This window comes from Capsicum annuum, chromosome 1 (genome assembly GCF_002878395.1).
Source record: "Capsicum annuum cultivar UCD-10X-F1 chromosome 1, UCD10Xv1.1, whole genome shotgun sequence".
In the NCBI taxonomy this organism is placed as follows: Eukaryota; Viridiplantae; Streptophyta; class Magnoliopsida; order Solanales; family Solanaceae; genus Capsicum; species Capsicum annuum.
This window is the reverse complement of record NC_061111.1, coordinates 141,035,432-141,040,763: the sequence shown is the minus strand read 5'-3', so window position 1 is coordinate 141,040,763 and position 5,332 is coordinate 141,035,432. Positions and strand designations below refer to the sequence as shown.

General features: G+C 31.2%; 1 pseudogene; it reads right to left on the bottom strand.

Moving 5' to 3' along the window:
• LOC107858426 overlaps nucleotides 1–1,436 on the bottom strand; it is a 7,564-nt pseudogene extending 6,128 nt beyond the window's left edge.
• Between the last annotated feature and the right edge of the window lie 3,896 nt (nucleotides 1,437–5,332).

Genomic DNA, 5,332 nt, shown 5'->3' with positions numbered 1-5,332 from the left:
CCTAAACTTTTCACTCTTCATCTCACTTATTAGTTTCAAGAGAGTTTTTCGCTCCTCATTTTTTCATAATTATGATTTTCATTAGCACATGAGTGAAAACTTATTTGATATAGTCTTCGATCACAATATAATTGTAAAAACTAAAGATTATAAAAAAAAAAAACCGAAAAAACCAAAACACCCGAAAAAACCGACTAAAACTTAAACCGATAAAATCAATTTTATATTGGTTTAATTTGGTTTATAATTTTAAAAAACCGACATGATTGGTTTGTTTTTTTTTAATAAAAATCGAACCAACCCGACCTATGTAGTAATGATTATATGAGATATAAATGGTTTAAACTTTCAAGAGTAATAATATGAACTATATATTTTATTTACATATGAAATAAATGGTATTTTTCTTTACAAAATATAAAATTGTGAATCAATTTTTGTATTTAAAAATCCATAATCATGATATGAAACTCCCAAATCATGAGATGAATCGAATGTCCAAACGCCTACTAAGAAACTTACATTATATGTTGTAATTCATGGTGAGTGGAAGTGATGCTTGGCCTTGCCATTGCTCAGAGAGCCCTCTCCAGAAGACTTAATTTGATAATACATAGGCCAAGCTTTTTATCTCCTCTCCATCTTTACCATCATATATAGCATAAACCTCATTCTCATTCTCACAATTTGATGCAGTTCTTTCGAATGTGGTTCCTGCTCAAAGCATAAGACAGATAACCATCTGCAGAGCTCCGTCGCAATTTCAGTGTGAGAAGACTAGGAGAAACCACAAGAGCTTGAAGAAAATACGTCGCAACCTGCCACTCATCCTTTTGGAGATTTCTACAAATGGAGAGGTAAAAGTAAGAGTAGCCTGTCAAATAACTGTTTGGAATTCCTGTTGTTTCTCCAGGCTGGCACTTGAAGCATGTTCTCTAAATTCTGCAGCCTTGAGGTTCTCTCTTGGCTCCATTTTTCTTGAAGTGTTAATTCTATACTCTCTATCCTCGAATAAAGATTAGACAACATCGACTGCTCCGGGAACTCCAAATACCCTCCATTACAAACATCAAGCTTGGAACTGTATTTTAGTTTTAAGCGTTTCCCAAATTTTGTATCTACAAGTAATGCAGTTATGTGCTGATTTATAGTAGCGACGACCGCACGTACTGACTCAAGGTTTAGTTTATCATCCTCATATGAAAATACGGGAGGAAGGGTAGTAGCAGAAGAAGAAGATACAGAAGCCATTGAATTATGTGACATTTTGGCCTCAAGAAGAAGAATAAGAACAAGAACAAAGGAGCAATATACCGTTTACAGATAAGTAGTAGAGTGGCTTTTTCTGTATTCTTTGCTCGTGATTGTTGCCAACTTCTGTCTTCAGGGGGCCGTCTTTTTCTTCTGAAAAGATATGCTACAGACAAAGATATGGCCGTTTGACAAAGATATGGCCGTTTGCCCCATTAATGGAGGGAAAGTTTTACTGAAATAAAGGACAGATGTCTGATGTTGTTACTGCCTTTACTGACTAATAATGAACAAGGTAACTTTTCTACTATTTGATATCCTTATTTTTAATGTCCATTATTACGTGCCAAGAGGCCTTTTAGCTTAGTTAGAGACTTATATTTTTTTTTTTTACCATAGTTATAGACTTGTATAGCAAGGTAATTAAGGGGAAGTGCGAGCTGTAGCAACAATGAAATGTACATGAATTAAGGGTGTGTTTGGTATGATGATAAAAGTTTTCTTATTTTTCCTTATTTGGTTGTACTAAAATATTGGGAAAATGTTTTTCAAAATGACTTATTTTCCTCCATTTGAGGGAAAATGACTTCCCTCATGGGCCAAAGGAAGTTATTTTTCAAAAAATGATAGATATGACTTTTATGCCCCCACCCTCACCCGCACCCCTCTCCCCCCACCCCAACAACATTCAAATTCACATTACTAAAAAAATACACATCACTCAAAAATATTTTTTACTGTGCTTTGCTCTAATTTTTCACTGATTGAAATAAAAAATATTGAAGTCCGAATTTTTCCTTGTTTTCAATGTTCGTTGAATGTATTGTTATTTTCATGTGCACAGAGGAAGTCTTACCTATGTTACTTTTGCTAATTGCATATTCTATTTTGTCATCGCTGTAGCTTGTTTCACAAGGTTGAATAAGTTTGTCGTTCAATTGTATTTCTATTAATTTTGGTATCTTGAGATTGTCCAGATAAAATGTTGAAAAGTGTCTCCTATGTTTGCTAATTAGTAATTGCTTAAAATTTAGTGACTTGTAATATCTTATATTGATATTATTTGCTATGCTTAAATTTGTTCAGCCAGTGATATACTAGTTAATAGTTAGTAGTATTTTCTAAAAAATATTTTTTTACTCACCAACCAAATACTAGAAAATATATTTCTGAAAAATATTTTCTACTCACCAATCAAACACCATAAAATATTTTTCAAAAAATATTTTCCACTCACCAACCAAACATGAGAAAATAAGTAGAAAACCAACTTATTTCTCAGGAAAACTTTTTCCAGGAAAACATTTTCCATGAAAAATATTATCCATCATACCAAACACACCCTAAATGGAACAAATACAGATAATTCATATAGTTGATTCCAACAAATTCTTGGTCGAAGTATTGTTAATTAATTGAATGAAATGTTTTGATATAACGATCTCTTGTTTGATCTAATTAATTTAGATTCGCATCAGAAAATTACATGGTATAACCCCAATAATGGGTGGCTTTAAATTTTTGACCCTAATAAGTAAAATCTTTAAAGCTAGCCTTCCTTTGTTTTTAAGTATAGTACAAGTATAATTGTGCCTCTCTATACCTCAAATATTTTTAAATTTTTCATGCTCACTTGTCTCTCAAATTCTATTTTTATTTTTATCATTTTCACTTTTTAATTTTTCCTTTAGTTTTCTTTTCATGATTTAATTCATTTGTCTCAATCTTTATTTTTTTCTCAAACATTATCTATTTCTTCATTTTTTTTAATTCATTTGTTTCAATCTTTGTTTTTCTTTTATTTTTGTTTTTTATCATTTATTTTTTTCTCATTTTTCTCAAACTTTATTTTTATTTTTTTCCTCTCATTTTTATTTTTTCTCAATTTTTTTAATTCTTTGCTTTTTTCTTAATCTTTATTTTTTTCTTATCTTTTTTTTTTATTTTTCTATTTTGTTTGATCTCTTTTTTTTTTTCTTAACTTCTATTATATTTTGCTAATAAATAAAAAAAAATTTGAATAATCCGCAAAAAGATCTTCTTTTTTTGACATCAAAGCAAATTTAAGAGCATGAATTGTTGTTAGGAAGTTCTTTGGGATAAGTTTTGCCTCTAAGGAAAAATTATAGAACAACTCGTAAATCAAGGCACAATGTGGTAGTGTCAAGTCTTGCTTGTGGAGCATAAATTGTTTAAAAAATTCTTGAGTTAAGTCTTGCTTCTAAGACAAGAGTTATAAAACATCTCATAAATTAAAAAACAATGTGGCAGTGTTAACTGAGCGTATCTTGTTCTTTTAGAAGGTTCTTGGGCTAAGTTTTGTCTTAGAGGCAAGACTAATAGAGCATCATATAAATCAAGACATAATATGATAGCGTCAACTCTTGTCCATGGGGCGTAACTTGTCAGCTAAATCTTGCCTCTAAGGCAAGGGTTATAGAATATCTCATAAATCAAGATACAATGTGATAGTGTCAACTCTTGCTTAAGGGGCATAACTTGTTGTTTGAAAGTCTTTGGACTAATTCGAGCCTCTAAGGCAAGAGTTATAGAACATCTAGCAAATCAAGACATAATGTCGTAGTGTCAACTCTTACTCATGCATAGGGCATAACTTCTTGTTTAAAAGTCCTTGATTTATAGAATATCTCATAAATCAAGACACAATGTGGTAGTGTTAAATCTTGTTCGTGAAGCGTAACTTGTTCTTTAAAAGTCCTTGGGCTAAGCATTACCTCTAAAGCAAGAGTTATAGAACATCTATCTCATAAATCAAAATATAATGTGATACTGTCAACTCGTACCTATGAAGCGTAACTTGTTATTTGAAAGTCCTTGGGTTAAGTCTTGCCTCTAAGGCAAGAGTTATAGAATTTCTCATAAATCAAAACACAATGTGGTAGTGTCAACTCTTGTCCATGGGGCACAACTTGTTACTTGAAAGTCCTTGGTCTAAGTATTGCTTCTAAGGGAAGAGTTATAGAATATGTCATAAATCAATACACAATGTAGTGGTGTCAACTCTTTTCCATGGGGTATAACTTATTGTTTGATGGTCCTTAGACTGTGTCTTACCTCTAAAGACAAGAGTTGTAGAGCATTTCATAAGTAAAAAACACAATGTGTTAGTGTTGACTTTTGCCCAATATATGTAATTTGTTTGAAAATTCATTGGAATAAGTCATGTCTCTAAGGAGAGAGTTGTAGAATAACTCATGAATAAAGACATGATGTGGTAGTGTCAATTCTTGTCCGTGGGGCATAATTTATTATTTGAAAGTCCTTTGCTAAGTCTTGCTTCTAAGGCAAGAGTTGTAGAACATATCATAAATGAAGACATAATGTGATAGTATCAACTCTTTCCCATGAGACATAATTTGTAGCTTGAAATATTTTAAGCTAAATCTTGTCTCTAAGGCAAGAGTTGTAGAACATTTCATAAATGAAGACATAACATTGTAATGTCAACTCTTTCCCGTGGGGCATATTTTGTAGTTTGAAAGTCCTTCAGTTAAGTTTTGTCTCTAAGACAATAGTTATAGAACATTTCATAATGAAAATATAACGTGATAGAGTCAACTCTTGCCCGTGCAGCATAATTTGTTGTTTGAAAGTCCTTGAATTAAGTTTTGTCTTTAAGGTAAGAGTTATAGAGCATCTCATAAATCAAAACACAAATGTGGTAGTGTCAACTCTTGCTCATGAAACATAACTTTTTATTTGAAAGTCATAAGTCTTGCCTCTCCAGTGTGGTAGTGTCAACTCTTGCTCATGAAACGTAGCTTGTTATTTGAAAGTCATAAGTCTTGCCTCTCCAGTGTGATAGTGTCATTTCTTACTCATGAGATGCAACTTGATTGGAAGAAATCGAAGAAAAGGACAAAAATGATTTAAAAAAAAAAGAAAATAAAAAAATATTAAAAAATAAAAATCAAAGAAAATGTAGAAATTGAGAGAGAACGAAAAAATATAAAGGTTGATAAAAAAAAGAAAAAACAAAAATAAAGGCCAAGAAAAATTTTAAAATAAAAAATAAAAAATCAAAGAATATATATATATATATATATATATATATATATAT